The 17,452-nt window shown below is 37.7% G+C and overlaps 2 protein-coding genes across 2 annotated transcripts in view; both read left to right on the top strand.

The window, feature by feature from the left end:
• The first annotated feature begins 3,748 nt into the window (after positions 1-3,748).
• Positions 3,749-17,452, top strand: part of LOC110673993 (ankyrin repeat domain-containing protein 39) — a 65,488-nt gene continuing 51,784 nt past the window's right edge. The window contains exon 1 of the mRNA XM_021846313.1: positions 3,749-3,999. The gene's annotated coding sequence lies outside the window, so the exon portion shown is untranslated. The remainder of the gene's footprint in view (positions 4,000-17,452) is intronic.
• The window catches only part of LOC110676864, a 58,402-nt gene continuing 44,720 nt past the window's right edge, over positions 3,771-17,452 (top strand). The window contains exon 1 of the mRNA XM_021846314.1: positions 3,771-3,999. The gene's annotated coding sequence lies outside the window, so the exon portion shown is untranslated. The remainder of the gene's footprint in view (positions 4,000-17,452) is intronic.

Genomic DNA, 17,452 nt, shown 5'->3' with positions numbered 1-17,452 from the left:
GATTCATGTGACTCGTCTGTATTCATTGTCGATCAAAGCAATCATGCATATTTCAGATGTCACTCGTCGACTCCCATAGTAATCCAGTCACATAGAGTGACAACTGTCGAAAAACTCGAGTGACAGAGCTGAGTCGAGCGAATTTTTTGGTCGACAGCGACTCCAGTCGAGTCATTTTGATCGACTCGACTTATAAAATAGATCCCTAAATTGATGCTTAACGGACATATTTTTTATTACTTTTGTTTGGCATTTGTAATATCATTATACATCAGTGATCACCAAACTGAAAAAGTTTTGTGCGGTCCTCGGGAAGATTTTGTACGACCCACGAGCGGGTTTTGAATAGTGGTGTGATGTGGTTCGCACAAAGACATGCTGAAAGATGCTTATAGTATATAATTTGAAATTATGTTTTGACCGCTTGGTAATTCAAAAGATGTAAAATTTGTCTGCGTTTCTCCATGTTGGGGATTGTAAAATATTACGTAACGCAACAGGGAGAGGAAAGGGGTCTTTCGTGTTGTGTTACGGGCCATTCAAAAACAAAATCCATAGATAATCGATAGGAGGAGCTTAAAATTAGTCATGTTATATTTGAATAATTCCTTAGACATGTATGATGATTTATGTCACATTTTTTTATTCATGGAAGAAATTTTCCTTTGCAAAAGTGCAGTAAAGTGTTAAAGTTCAATTAGTAGTTGTTTTTAGTAATTTATCAGCTTGAAAATCAATGTTATGTAGTTCATATTCAGCCTTTTACTCGCAGCACATTTTTCTTTGTGTATTTGAACACTTTTTTTTCTCATACTCACCACCAAATGTCTTAGCTTATTGGATGAACTATCAAACTTTTTACGAGCGCTAATATCACCATTAATTTACTCACTTTTTTGTAAGCTGCTGTTGAAGTGTCAAAATTTTTGGACCGAGTAAATTAAGTACAACGTCGATTGAACAGACTCAAGCCAAACGTCAAACTGATGGATCCCTACCAGAAAGTAAATAACTTTTGAAGGCCATTACCGCTCTTGAAAAGCTGGATAGTTCATGCAATGGATTCATCCACAGTCTTCTATTCTTGTCGACTTTTTTTCTTTTCCGCTCTGCCCGTATGTGTTTACATAAAATTAGTTCCGCACCAAAAGACTAATCCATTGATGTACTAAAATCACTCGGTCTGAAAATTGTGACACTTGAGCAGGTCCAGAACACGTCAGGAGCATACACGGAAAAAATGAAGTACTCAAAAGTAAGTTCATTCCACTCAATTCGGGGGGCTCGTGGGTTAACCTAATTTTGAGTTAATGGGGTAGAAGTTGTTTTCATTTGCAGCCATGCAAAAAAATACCTACTGGCCAAGTTCTTTTCACTCAACCGGCAGATCAAATAACTCAACTTCCAGTACTAGCCCACTTACTCAAATTTGAGGTAACGCACACATGTTCGGTTTTTGGGTTGTTTTGCTCTTCGCTCTCTGACAACAATAGAAGAAGTGAATGAAATAGGGAGAGAAAAATAACTCAAAAATAAGTTTAAAAATACTCAAATGTGGGTTTTCTGTTTTCTCCGTGTGCGGAAGCGTGCCCAGCTCAAGTGTCTCAATCCTCAGACCGAGTGAATTTAGTACACCGGTGGATTAGACCAGTGAACGAATGTTTACCGGATGCACAATGCGTGGATGAATATGCAACGAAATCGTTGTTTTTTTTTTTGTAAACATCGGTCGCTGTAAAGGTTTTCTTCTCGCTGGAAGTTGCAGTGTGACATCATCGTAAATTAGTTCATGCACACTTAAACGGAATCGCCGAGAATCCAATGATTTTTCGGTTATAATTTGACGATTTTCGGTAAAACCTTTACCGAGATCTCGGCAAACATTTACCGAATCTCGGTAACGTTCACCGAGATCTCGACACAATTTGGATTGCCGAAGTCTTTGTAAAATAAGTACAGAGTCGGCATTGAAAATTATCGAATTCTCAGCTGTTGGGTTCTCGGCAAAACATTTTACTGAGGTCGGTGAAATAATTAAAGTGTGTAGGCCTATTTTATTGAAACGTAGACCTCTGGTGAATAATACGGGCCACGCCTTCTTTTGAGGGCATCAAAGTTACAAATACAAAATAAGTTTTGTGACTAATTATGTTGCAAAATATCTAATCGCGCCCGATAACTTAACTCCGTTAAGCGATAAAACATGTTCGCCTAAAATAAATGTACTATTATCACTGTATGAAACAACATTTCCAGCTAAACTAAGCACTAAAAAGTCATTTAATCGTTTCACCGAACGATTTGATGCGCGTTTAATTATTCATTTGGTGTCAAAACTTGTTGCTTTTATTATGTTTATTTTCATTGCATGAAGAAAAAATCGGATTCGCCCTTATTTCATTTCATTCCATTCGTTGTTCTGCACCCGTCAACAACGAAACAAATTTTTGATCTCCCATAGTGAAAAATCGTGCCGGCAGCGGTGGATGGCCCCATTGTTTACGCTGCGTAGGTACGTGAAAATTGCGTTATCTGTCACTTCGCGGGGGGGTTGGATTTAAGCGAATTTTCGAAGAGAAATCTCGCATTTCCACACCGTGCGTCGATTCGTTTTCTCCTGAGACGAGACTCGCGAAGACGGTCTTCTTTTTCTGTGATTGCTGAGTTTTTTTTCTTATTCCACTTAGTGTGTATACCAATTCGCTCCCAATACGATAATTCGTCCGGTGGGGTGTGCTGCAGTCGTCATAATGATGGTTGACGAGAGCAATGTCATACTCATTCATGGTTTCAAAACATTCGGAACAAAATATTTATTTTCACCCCTTACTTCACTTATGTATGATATTGAATGAGATCCAATGGTAGAGAATTCATTTATCTACCCAATGGTATTTTTAGGGGCAGCGGAGAATGTCCCGAAGCGTGTTTTATTCAAGCGCAAAAATCGCTCAGGCGAAAGTTTCAATGAAACTAACCTCACATATCCTGGTTTTCCAACCTCAAACTAGTGCTCCTACCAGCCGGATCTCAATTTTTATGAAAGTAGTGCAATAATACAAAAAACAAACGTATGTAGAACATAAAGAATGGATATTCCTACCTTTTCCGCCTAACTGTTTCACTGTGAACCGTCTTATATCAGGAAAATAAAACATTTTTCCCCACAGCGGCATGTGATGGATGCGTGAAAAATCAAATCTCTCATCATCTGACTAGTTGCGCTACCAAAGTATAGATGGCTAACAGTATGTTGCGTTTTGCGATTGGAAGCGTATTATGCGCATGCTGTTCAAAACCCTCAGCAAAAAATTATTGAGTTTGCATTACATCGAATTATAAATAGCCGTTTGAGTGAAATTTCATGCCAGCAAACGTCGCAGACATTAGAAATAATTAATCTTTTGCTTAGATTTATCAGCAACTTTGGAAAAAAACTGCTCCGCCGACTGAGGTTTTCAATAACATTTTACTTTGAACATAATACTTTTAACTTTTTCAGCCATAAAAACGGTGGGCTGCATTTGACGTTTCGTGAGAGGGGAATCTGGGCTGCATATGACGTTGATATTTTTCCTCTTCGCGAGTCTCTCTCAGGTTTTCTCTATCTAACCGGTCTACCTCGCTTGACTGTCTATTTCACTAGAACGCAGATCTGACAGATTTCTGACTGAAAATAAGAAAAAGTCAAAAACAACAGTCAACAACAACAATCAACAAACGTCGTCATTCGTTCGGTCATCATTCTTCCCTCATCGAAGACGGAAAACGGACGGTCAAAATTCTCGTCGTCGCGAATTCAAGGCTGGCTGGAAAAATCGATTGTCCGGCTCGGAAAATTCCGTTTCTTTAGTGGAAATAGCTTGCTGATAAATTTGTGCAACTGTGTGTGATTGTGCTAAAGGTCCAAAATTGTGAATTCAGAAAAGGTTCCCTCTCAATTTGGTTGGCGTTCTTCGGACTTGATGCCAGCCATCGCCTGATTCATCAAAATCCCAGGTAGGTCGTCAATCATTTTTTGTATTATTTTTGTTGTTCGCAGTTTTATCAATATAATTTCCTACAAGTGGTTATCTTATCGCGTGAAATAATGAAATCGCGGTCCCAAATTAGTTGAATCACTGCATTCCGTAGCACATCCCTTCATATTAGTTGAGTGATATGAAAATGTCCTTGAGTTGATGGAGACAACCTCTGACCCACTTTTGGATATTCGGTGCTTGATGTTGTACAAGGTGCCAGTTCTCGATGGATCAAGCACGAAACGCAATCCGTTTGGCTGGGCTTATGGTTGTGTTGCTCAGGTATTCCAATTAGATTTGTGCTGGGGGCAGCTTTTGAGCTGGGCGATTCAAGGTCACACACTGTTTTTCTGTGGTTAGGTTTAAGTCGCTTGCAGGTTTGCGTATATTTTTTATGAAGCTCATAAGAAGCATCAAGCTTATTTTTGCTTATAAAATAAGTAGTGAAATAGGCATTATTCAATTTAAATTATTAAGTGCGCATCGTACACAAATTCTTTCTGCTCTCGAAAGTTTTTCAAACTACCTAAAATAATGAAACAGTACTTCTCAGAGTTACAAAAACATTACTTTTCAGTACTATTTTTCTAATATTGATCCCTTTACGATCCTTGGTTGGACCCGTGCTTTCGATTTTTCGTTGGACCCGTTGGCGAAAGCTAGAGGTAGTAATCCTTCTTGGACACCGGCTTGGGAAGCAAAAACCTCTTAGTAGGTCACTCCAACATACTCACTGAATATTATATAGTTATATTAATAGTTAATAATCTATCTATATAAATAAAAATGGAGTGGTGTTTGTATGTCACGAAATGGCTCGAGAACGAGTCAACGGATTGACGCCAGTTTTTCACTGTTGCCCTCCACAAGGGATGCGTCGTGTTCGTGCGAGGAAAAAGTTCAGGAAAGTCTCCGGAATAATGGGGAAAACGGGAGAAGACTATGGTATCATTTTGTATAGGGGATTTCTTGACGTTTTCCAACAGCCTACTTGATGGCAAGACGAAGTTTGCCGGGACCTGGGAGGGAGGCACCGATACTACACACGAAATATGACACAACACTTTTCCAAATTGCAAGATAACTCCCGCTCACCAACGACAATCAAGGCAGGCTTGGGGAAAAACGGTAGTTTTCTTTTATTGTGTACCTTCGATCTTTCTGGACAAACTTGGAAAAAGGGCCATAGTTTTATGTGCATTCAATTTTAATGATGATTGTAAAACAGTAAAAAGATGCGTGTTTCATTACTTTATACTCGATAAAATTAAAAGGTACTATCGTGGCATTGCTTTTGGGTGTTGCAGGAATTGATTTTCAACCGACTGTTGTCAACTTTGTTGGAATGCAAAAATTTGTTTTGATCAATTACGCGCTTTTATCAAGTTTGTCCATTCTTCAAGATCTGGGCTCACAGTGACAGTTCGTGACAGCAGAATCTCGGCTCACTATGACGTACATAAATTTTGTATCGGTTTCTCCCTCCCAGGCCGGGACCACTAGTAGTTAATAATAATATAATAATATAATAGTTGCAATCGCAAACATAAGGAAGGATGAATTTCTGAATATACAAATTCCTTCCAAAAAAGTAGGTTTTAAACTGTCACTAAACGTGGCAAGAATGGAAGAAATGACGTTTCTCTAGAATGCGCGCTTTCCTCCAAGGATGAAATTGTACCTAGATGTTGATAATTGCATCGAAATGAGCAATCAGTTCGATGCTCTAGACAAATATTCCGAACACTAAATCGAAGCAGCCTCTAGCCCAGGCTCTTTGATACAAGTGAGGAACCAGAGAGTCCCACCTATCGTGGTCAGTTGTTCCGAATTTAGGGTATTTAGGCAGGAGATCTTGAAATCCATTAGGGGAATCAAGATCTTCTTCCAAATCGCAAAGAAAGGAGATTGTCGCTTTTGCTGGAAACTCTTAAAGATCGCGAACTTCTTCTCAAACATCTTGAAGAGAAGAAGTGCACATTTTGACTTAGGACGACAAAACTGAACGTTTATTTAAAGTCACCTTGAAAGGTCTCTCAAGTGACCATAAGTCAGAGAAGTCAGTGAAGAGATCAAAAATAGAATAAATGATTTACTTGGATTTTCCCCAGTCCAAGTAATCATTATGAAAAAGAGAACCCAATCTGGCATTGTTCGGAAATGTCTTTCTCAAGAATATTATTTAGTTCACTTTAATAAAAAAGATCTAAATAATATTAAAGCTTTAGAAAAAGCTAGACTTATGTTCGATGTCCGTGTGACATGGGAACATTTCCAGAAACCTGGAGGAAATTACCAGAACTCCACTCAGTGCCGTCGGTGCCAAAAGTGGGGTTATTGTACAAAAAGTTGTCGCATGGATGCTAAATGCATGATTTGCGGAGGTTCTTCTCACGCTAAGGACGTCTGTCCAGTGAAGGAAGATACCGATAAGTTCATATGCGCAAATTGCGGGGGCAATCATAAGTCAAAATTTTGGGCTTGCCATTCGCGTAGGCGAGCCGTCGAGGCTCGTGCCAGGTAGATGAAAGATAATATCCGTTACGATAACGGTCGTTTCCGGAATTTCCCTGGTAGAGTATCGAACAATGCTCATTTTACAGTTAACGATCGCTTGATTAGGAAACATAGGGTAAATTATATATTTTGGACAGGATAAAGATATGTCTGGAAATGGCGATCGATTAACTGCATTAGATACTAATATTTTATTACGTTATGATACTTATATGCTCAATGTCTCATTGTATTTTGAGTTTCTGGGGAAAAAAACTTACATACTGTAGTTTTAGCTTCCAAAATAGCGTTTTTTGGCGGCCTGTCTGTTATACATTTCGGACACCAAATATACAATTTGGACACCCTTATCTGAATATAATTTGGACAGGGGCGTTATCTCAATATCCATACATGGTTTCTTAAAAAGACGATTGTTTCATAAAACTTTGGGAGTTTACATGTGACTTATGCATTTTCTTCGCTTATTGGATGTGTATATTAGTGATAATCAATTATTTCATTGAATGCAAGCAAATATCATCATATCCACGATAAAACGCCTGCAAGTATGCATGCATACGACATTCCAGTGTATTTCATCAGATGGCCAAATTATATCAACAGAACAAAAACCATAATCTATTTTGGACATCACCTGATTTATGCCCTATATACTCATGTTAAGATTTTAGATGAACTTAGCTTAAATTTTAGACATAGAATGGCTAGCCTGTACAAATTATATGCATGTCCAAGTTATATACGTTACCCTACCCATCAGGAAGATAATAAACATGCTCATTCACAAACTAATTTTAATCCGTCGGGTAGCCGTTCGAATCTTTTGATTTCGAATGTATCTACCCACGGAAAATCCTTTGCGATATCGTAGCAGGTAATTTGAACTCCTCCCCTATTCGTACTATGACTATCCATTCTACTTGTTTCAAATCAAATGAAAAAAAAAACCCTGCCGCCACAGGTAACTCCTACTCCGCCTCTTCGTCTACTGAAAATTCTAACGGAAAATCATGAAATGTACCCTCTTCAAGTGATATATATGACTCTGATTTTAATTTTCTAACTGAACAATTGAATCTAATGATTGATGCAATATTCAAAGCCACTATCAGTCAAGTTCACTATGACTGAAGCAGTCCAAGTTGGTGTGAAATTTACTAATCAAATTGTTATTGGATTACGTTTTTTAATGGATCCAATAAATAATAATTTAAATATTTTAAATTGGAATGCTCGTTCCTTGAATGGTAAAGAGGACGATCTGTTTACCCAAGTAACCAGTAAGCACGATAATGCGGCACGGTGACAGCATTACATGCGTATATAGGGTAATCATTTGATGCATGTCAGTTTTATATACGCATATAATGCTATTATAATGCCAGAAAAGGCGAAATAGCGTGCCATTATAATGCAAAGATATAATCGTGCTTCTCTGCACCACTAATGCTGATATAAGACCACGTGAGAAACGTCAGTTGTTTTCGCCAGGTTTTTCGGGCGAATATTTTGTGCTTTCGCGTACGCAGCCAGAGAGCTTTCGCGTATGCGGCCAAGCAGCTGGTACACGAGGTAAATGCATGAATGAATGAAAACGGAAACCTCGAACAGTATGCAAAAATATAATAAAATGATTCAGATAGTACTTCTCCGTACCAGGCTTTGGTGGTTTCACCCTTCTAAGGACTTGCAATTGCCACATTTTGATCCTCGTGTTATGATGATGAAATTGCTCATTTTGCGTCTCGAACCTGCGACACCCGTATTGTTGAGTTGTTGAAGTCCTGCTTCTTTGCTCCTTCGGCCACATAAGCTGAATAGTATTGGAGAGAAAAGTGACCAATTTAAACCATCACTTTTCCCCGTCATAAATCCTGCAATTGTAGTAGTGAGAAGATTTATGTTTGACTCCCTCTTACCACTATACAAACACAAAGCACGTGGTATATCTGTCAAAACACTGGATGGCATTTAAACATGCCCTGTATTCGAATATAAAGCCAATATAGTGCTTATTCAATGCCTGTATGCATCAGGCTTAGAAGCATTAATGATGCAGTAATAGGGTTTCTATGCAGCGGAAGTGCTGTTATAAGGTGTGTAAGCATTTGTAGTGCTATTATAATGCATGTAAGCATCAATGATGCTGATTAAGGGTTTATTATTAGTGCTTATGGTTACTTGGGTAATTTTCTTACAGCTAATAATAATAACGTGCATATAGCAGTTATTACTGAAACGTATTTGAAACCTGGATCTAAACTCAAAAGAGATCCTACACGGAGACGGAATTCTACTCAATTTTGGGTTGTTTCAACGCAATTCCGTAGTTGAGCCCAATAACTCAATTTTGGCTAAATTTCCAAGGTCCCCACTAGGTAGTTTGGCTTTAATTCCATTAGAAAAATATACTCGATTTTGGGTTGATTTAACTCAAAATTGAGTTCTTTCCACCCAAACATAAGAAAAGTTGCATTTACCCAAATTTGGCTTACTGGGCCAAAGTACCCCCATTGGGTAGATGCAGCTCTCTCTTTTTTTGACAACATTCGTGTGGGAGAAAGAGAAAACCGAGAGATTTTGGGTTGAAATTATAATCGATATACTTAATTTTGGGTAAAGTAAACTCAAAAATTAGGTAAAAATATTTTTCCGTGTAACTTTTTTGTTTATCGTAATGATCGAGTTAATGGGGCATGTGGGCGTATAAAACATCAACTGTTTTCGTCATTTGAAACTAAAGTTTTTGAAACTTTAGGTGTTTCTGTTGAAAAACAGCTTGGTAAATATACGTTCATAGCTGCCTATTTGCCTTTTCAATGCTCTGGACAGCAAGTTAATTTGCTCCAAACTGACTTGCAAAAATTGACTAGCAATAAGTCAACATTTTTTGTCATTGGTGACTTTAATGCCAAACATTGGTCATGGAATGATTCTCAAAGTAATTCCAACGTCCAACGATTCTGATCATGTCCCTGTTACATTTCAAATATCCCATGAAGCGATTCTCAATCCTATCAGCTCCACTTTCAATTATTTTCGAGCCGACTGGAATATATATGAAACATTTATTGGCTTTAATCTTGATGTTAACATTTCTTTAGAAACTAAACTTGATATTGACAATGCTCTTGAAACTTTAACAAATTCCATTGTTGAAGCCAGGACAGCAATTCCAAAATGTGTAGAAGTAAAATTTGAATCCGTGATTATAGACGATGATCTTAAACTCTTGATCCGTCTTAAAAACGTGAGGAGAAGGCAATTTCAACGCACTCGCGATCCTGCTATGAAAATTATATGGCAGGATTTGCAGAAAGAAATCAAGAAACTTTTTGCACAATTAAGAAACAAAAATTTTGAAAATAAGGTTTCTCAATTGGACCCTGGCTCTAAGCCCTTTTGTAAATTATCTAAAATCTTGAAAAAAACCTCAGAAGCCAATACCGGCAAAGAGGAAAACAAATTATTACTAACTAATTGCGAAAAAGCTCAGGACTTACTAGTCCAATAGAAATGGATGGATAGAAATGGTCCAATGGAAATGGATGGAATTTTCTAGATCCTCGTCAAGAAACTTCCCGAAAGTAGCTTATCATTTTTAGTTGGTATATTTAACAAATGTTTTCAATTAGCCGTTTTCCTGACGAATGGAAAAATGCTAAGGTTGTTCCAATTTCAAAACCAGACAAAAATCCTGCAGAAGCTTCTAGCTATCGTCCAATCAGTTTGATTTCCTTCATCAGTAAACTTTATGAAAAGGTCATAAATATTTGTATGGCGAAATGCATCTAACGAATTATTTCTCAAAATCGGGAACTATTTTCGAAAAGATATTTGGTACCGGTTGTGCGTGATGATGATGGCTATCACGCCTACCAAATATTTTTCCGATCAAAGCTTTCATTCACAAGATATTTGAAGTTAGATGCCTTTCCCCATACAAAATAAAATGAGAAAACTCCTGCTGATAATACCGTTTTGATTCATATTGCGGACAGCTTCAAATTCCGGACACTCTACTTTGTATGGGAAACATTTCACGCGAAATGTTTCAATTTTTGCTGTTTAAAAGTTCTCAATTTCAAGGCTCGTTTTAGTGAACGTTTTCCATAAATATCTTTGAAAATTTATAATGCCCAACTACCTTAGATGTCTCTTTGGTGGTTTAACGATTTCGATTGATGATTTGACTGTTCCATTAATGATTATCATGAGCTGTCCGGAATTCGATTCAAAGTGTCCGGAATATGAGGCAAAAGTGAAGAAGCGTCCGGAATAAGAATCATGAAAAGGCCACACATTTTGATTTATTTAAAATTATTGAAGTTGCGGAAGCGTATTCTTCACCCACGGTTCGAAAGTAAAGGGCTTCCGACGCTCGATAGCGCTAAGGAATCATACAGAATGATTTATTTTGTATGCTCTATGCTGGTTTATATTTCCCTGAGTCCTTAAGTGTCCGTAATATGAATCAAAACGGTAATCCATTATCAGAACTCCAGGTCTAAAAGACTTCCTGTAAGAGCTGGCGTTCCTAAAGGCAACATTGTTGAACCAACATTATACAATATTTTCACATCTGACTTACCTGAGCTACTTCAGGAATGTCAAAAATCTTTGTTTGCTGATGACACAGGCCTCTCCGCCAAAGGACAAAGTCTGCGTGTCATCTGTAACTGCCCATAAATGCATACCAGTCTCACTAGCAAAACAACACACCTAAGAAAAATGCGATAGAAGTCGTGAACACTTATTTGCTCTATTTACTCCAATTAAGTTGAAAAAACGATGTTTTCGCACCCAAATTTGCACTCAAATGGTGCAATGAACTATTGATTACAGTATTACATACATTTTGTTTATTAATTTTCTCAAACAATTAGTTAATTTGCGGGAAAATGTACGCGTGACTGATATGCGTTTATTTGCTCTTGAATGTACGAGAATAAACGCATAACGGTATCAGTGCTTACTATGATGCATCGGTCTTCACATGCGAACTATTGTAGTATTGACAGTTTAGTGTCCACAACAGTCGCGGAAATGTTTTCTCTCGATTATTTGAAAAGTTGTGGTACTTCTGCTAGTTCCGAGGATGAGTGCAGGATATTGGCCGATGGCGACCCGTTGGACAATGACGCGGGCTCTGAAGACAAGTTCGCTGGCTTCAACAATAAGGACGGCTGTGACCGCAATGCTGGTGGCGACGACACCTTTCAGTTTCCACCGAATCCGTACCCTGAACATTGGGTAAGCTATTAGAAATCTTTGAAGGACACCGAATATGCGACGGGGACTGATGAAATGGACTCAGACGGAAGTTATACGGCCATTGATGAACTCGCCAAAAACGCAAGAGAACAAAATAAGAATTGAAAGCGAGATACAACGTCACCAATAAGCGCCTTTCATCACACCAACTAATGCTTGTCGATTATGGGTGTATAATGAACTGCGGGCTTAACATCTCGAAGGACCACCGTATTCGTCTCAACACGGTGCTCTGGGCATTGGATTCACGAGAGCAAACCTATATTTGCCAGAGCGTGAAACAAGTGGATGTTCAAAGACGGCGGCATCGCTACAAGTACAAGGAAAAAACACACGCTTATGATCTGTGAAAATCTGCAAGATTTAATTAAGATTTATGTTTCGACAAATTAAACTCTAAAAAGTTGTAGCATTAAGGGGACGAATTGTGGGTAAGTGTATTTCCCTTACTTGACTTCCTTATTAACACAATTGGTCGCGAGTCCTTATCACACAAGTCGCGAGACTGACATGCGTTTATTAGTAACGTGGGACAGACCAAGTTCGATGTTGTTTTTCACATTTCTAGAACAAACGTACTATTTTCTTATAATACCATGAAAGTACATACAATTTAATGAAGTTTCCCGTAACTAACTGAAAATTGACGAAAACTCACGTGGGACTGTTATGCATTTATGGGCAGTGTAGTCGATTGCGAAAAAGTTTGGGTATTTTTTCTTCATACTTGCAAAAATGGAAGATTTCTCCTTATACTTCTAAAACTCGACTAATAATATTGCCACATAAACCAAAAGCTCTTTATTTCAAACCTTCAAGTAGACATGTTGTCACGATGAGAGGGGTTCCCATAAATTGGTCAGATGAAGTTAAGTATCTAGGGCTCATGCTGGATAAGAATTTAAAATCACATTGAGGGCATTCAAGCCAAATGTAACAAATATGTAAAATTTCGCTATCCCCTCATTAATAGAAAATCAAAACTTTGTCTTAAGAACTAGCTTTTGATATTCAAACAAATTTTCGGGCCAGCCATGTTGTATGCTGTACCAATATGGACTAGCTGTTGTCCAGGAAGAAAGGTCCGCAAAAATCTGAACTACTACGGCAACTGAAATGTAATATGTTGTTAACAAAATAGTCATGAAATCCTAAATTTGTTTTATTTGTTTTTAGTAGGATGATAGTGTTGTCTGATAACACAGAACACCTAGATATAAGAAATTAATGTAATGTTTGGAATGATAGGGAGCCGGATCCTATTCTTGGCACTTTTGAATAATTTCGGCAGTGGGGTTTTTTAGAAGCTACAGAGCTGATATTTAATTTTTTGGGGGGCCCAGATAGCGGTAGCGGTAAACGCGCAGCTATTCAGCAAGACCAAGCTGAGGGTCGTGGGTTCGAATCCCACCGGTCGCGGATCTTTTCGGGTTGGAAATTTTCTCGACTTCCCTGGGCATAGAGTATCTTCGTACCTGCCACACGATATACGCATGCAAAAATGGTCAATGGCATAGTAAGCTCTCAGTTAATAACTGTGGAAGTGCTCATAAGAACACTAAGCTGAGAAGCAGGATCTGTCCCAGTAGGGACGTAACGCCAGAAAGAAGAAGAAGAAGAGCTGATATTTGGCAACAATATGCGTCATACTCCTTACTGCAAAGTTTCAGATAATTCGGCCGAGAAAAACCCCCTACGCCAAAGTGAATTATGGAAGTGCCCAAGTGGTTCTGCACCCTACTAATAAAAAAACTTACAAAAAAATGAACCTCAAATTGATCTTCTCAAATAAGATACATGTGTATATAAATTAAACCCGTTATTAAAACTTGAAATGGTCTAAAAAAATGAATTCAAAATTAAGATTTTGAATCATTTATAAATAAGGTGTTCAATTAAATTAAAAAAAAAAAACAATTATCGAGCTGAAATATAGGGGTCTATTTTGTAATTCGAGCGAATTCACGTGACTCGTCAATAGTCATTGTCGATCAAAGTAAGCATGCATATTTCAGATGTCACCCGTCGACTTCCATAGTAATCCAGTCACATAGAGTGACAACTGTCGATAAACGCGAGTGACAAAGCCAAGTCGAGCGAAATTTGTGGTCGACAGTGACTCCAGTCGAGTCGTTTTTGATCGACTCGACTTATAAAATAGGGCCCATAAGCTTGAAGCTAAATTAAAAAATTTAACAGTTAGCCTTGATATCTTCTAACTTCATGTTAGGTGTAAGTGTAACATAGCGAATGAAACAGTTCTGTTACGAATCAATACCTTCACAGGAATGCCGTTTATTATCCTGCACAGCTAAAAATATGTTGTAAATTTAAGTTTATTTTCATGCACATATTTGGAGCATCAAAATAAACCTAAATTTCAACGACTAATCCATTATTTTTCAATCGAATTCGCTTTAAATTTACACGATCATGTAATATTCAACCATTTTTAGTTGAAAATTGAATTTATATTCATTTAAATTTACATGATGCTGTAACAACACACGAATTTGATTTATTTTTACAGTAGACTTCAGTTTACATCACATTGAAAATTAAATATTTTTTTCTGTGTGCATCCTGGCTTGACCTACTTAATAAGTAATGGCAGTGGTAACCCTTTCCAAGCTATCTGTATCCCATTACGCGTGGTAAAGGAGGACAAATTATGGATGAAATTATGAAAAAAAAATCCACGTACTCGGCAGTGATTTGAATCCAGGGCTCTTGTAAGCTAGACGAGCGCTTTATCAACTAAGCTACCGAGCCACTTGGAGACCAGTTATTGGGTCTGTTTATGTGGGTTATGAAAAGGGACTGCGTGGTCTGTGGGGATTTGAATTCTAAACTTGTAACCAACTCAGTTATTGGGTCACCAAGTGGCTCAGTAGCTTAGTAGGTAAAGCGCTCGTCTAGCATACAAGAGTCCTAGTCCTCCTGCTTGCTGGGAGACAACTCCAAACTCTCCTAGGTTCAACAAAAGACCCATTTGACAGTTTATATAAATCAGGCGTTTACCAAATTACTTTCTCTGATTCTCTGATTAATCCTTATTAAATCTCTTGAGGTATTTACCGGTTCTTCTTTGCAGAATTTTTGCATTTATCTTGCTCATTTTGATTCCTGTTCGGTTTTCATTTCAGGCATGAGGTCTCTAAAGTTCCTACTTTTTAGACACTCAGTCGCTGCCAGCCCTGTGATTGTTGATCAAGCGATTATTAAACCATGAATGATTTTTTTAGATTCTGCCTATGATTTTTTCACGGGTACCACAAGTAAGAACGTAGGTACTTACACTCCCGTGCAAAAGTTTGGGTTCACCCCCTCAAAAACATGCAAAAGTGTTCTGTCCATTTCTCTGTGATTACACGTCCAATTGAAACTCTTTAAGCCGCATTCGAAAGGCAAAGAGTAATTCTTACTTCGTATGTATTTTTCAAAAAACATTTTTAGAATTTTGTATACTAATTTTTTACTTAAAATTGTGACATTTTTCAAAAAACACACTTAAAAATCATATTGAATTTCCTCAGCATTGGGTCGACCAAAATTTTAAATCAAAGTGTCATTAGAATCGTATTCTTATATTCTTTGAAGAGACCCCACGAAATTTTGGCGGAAAAATCTGGAAAGTATTCAAAATCAATGAAATAGTCAGTCAAGTCATCGTGCAAAAGTTTGGGTTCACCCCTCAGTATGATGCAAATCGTGCAAAAGTTTGGGTTCACCTGAGCCGCACGTAAATCATTTTTGTCAATATCTCTGCCATTTTTCAACCGATTTTAATAGTTTAAAGCTTTATTGAGCTCAAATAATGGCGTGTACATGATTGGTTTGAGATTTCACAGATTTAAGTCAGTTTAGGTGAACCCAAACTTTTGCACGATACACCATACTGAGGGGTGATCCCAAACTTTTGCACGATGACTTGACTGACTGTTTTATTGATTTTGAATACTTTTCAAATTTTTCCGCCAAAATTTCGTAGCGTTTCTTCAAAGAATATAAGTTTACGATTCTAATGACACTTTGATTAAAAATTTTGGTTGACCCAATCCTGAGGAAATAAAATATGATTTTTCAGTGTGTTTTTTGAAAAATGTCACAACTTTAAGTAAAAATTTAGTATACAAAGTTCAAAGAATATTTTTGGAAAATACATACGAAGTAAGAATAACTCTTTGCCTTTCGAATGCGACTTAGAGAGTTTAAATCGGACGTGTAATCACAGATATATGGACAGAACACTTTTGCATGTTTTTTGGGGGGTGAACCCAAACTTATGCACGGGAGTGTATATGCCTTGTACAAGACTTCACAATTTTTTTTGCACAGATTGGATTGGATGAAATTTAATTTTTTAAAGTTTGATTTTTTGTTTCATATTAAATTGGATCACATATGCAAAAATGGTTAGTTTAAGGTGGAACAGTTTAGAATCAACTTCTAAGATTGCACTAAAACTTCAAAGGCACAAATCTCGCGAAGAAAGCATCCCACAACAGTGCACTTTTTATTTTGGCTTAGTGCACTAGCAGAAAGCTTAAAATAAGAAGATCAGGAAAGTTTGCCAACTATTTCTCCAGTTTTGTGCCTTTGAAAACGTTAATAGGGGAGAAGTCGGCCATCGTGCCGGCCATCTTTGGATTCCGAGATGTTTCACCTTAAAGGAAGCTCTCGATGAATGACTATAGAAATTTTAATAAAACTTGCTTAAGAAGCTCTTATGTAGTTAAGATTTAACGCCATAAAAAATAACATTATTCCAGAAATTTGTGTGCATGATAACTGAAGAAATACTTTCAAGAACAACCCAAGTAACATTAGTAGCTGAACAATCGTTTATTAAGGTGAAGATGAATCGAAGCCAAACCTCAAATTTTCAAGAGCACAAATCTGAAGAACCAAACATCCGTTTAAGCTGAAAACATAATCGATTGGTCACTGGCTGGTGATGACCAATCGATTAGGTTTTCAACTCAAACGGGTGTTCGGTTCTCCAGATTTGTGCTCTTGAAAATTTGAAGTTTGGCTTCGATTCATCTTCACCTTAAGCTGAAATGAGCTTAAGAGTGTTTTATTCAGCTCTTATTCAGTAAAAATGTTTGTTGGGAAGACGTTCGCAAAGCATTTCCACACACATTTATTTGAGAATTCTTCTAATGTTTAATACCATATTTTGCAATTAGTAAAATTTGATTGACATTTGATTTAGGTATTGTATAAAAAAATCAATTTCAAGCTTAGTAAATGTCTTATGTGCTGGAATTTTTTTTTTGTTTTTTACAAGGGGGAAATCTGCAAACAGATCCCCTGAGAACTCAGTAACTCAGGGAATGCGGGGATGACGCACCAACGACGACCCGCTAAAACCAGCCTATGCACTGTGCTTGAGCAATTCTTTTAGAATTGCTCAAGTGGTGAACAGTGCATCGACATGACCCTTGGACCCAGACCCTTAGCTCCCCGGAACCACCTTACGGTATTTCTTCGGGGAGGGGCCTGTGCATATAGCACAACACGTGTAGCAGAAGTAGCCTAGGCAAACTGCTTCTCCTAGCCGAGTGCTGGAATATATAGAATCTTCAGACTGTGGTAAAACTACAACTCTCTCCAGACTGTGCTAGTTGGCC

The sequence above is a fragment of the Aedes aegypti genome, chromosome 2, assembly GCF_002204515.2.
Source record: "Aedes aegypti strain LVP_AGWG chromosome 2, AaegL5.0 Primary Assembly, whole genome shotgun sequence".
Lineage (NCBI taxonomy): Eukaryota > Metazoa > Arthropoda > Insecta > Diptera > Culicidae > Aedes > Aedes aegypti.
This window is presented reverse-complemented; position numbering and strand designations above follow the sequence as displayed.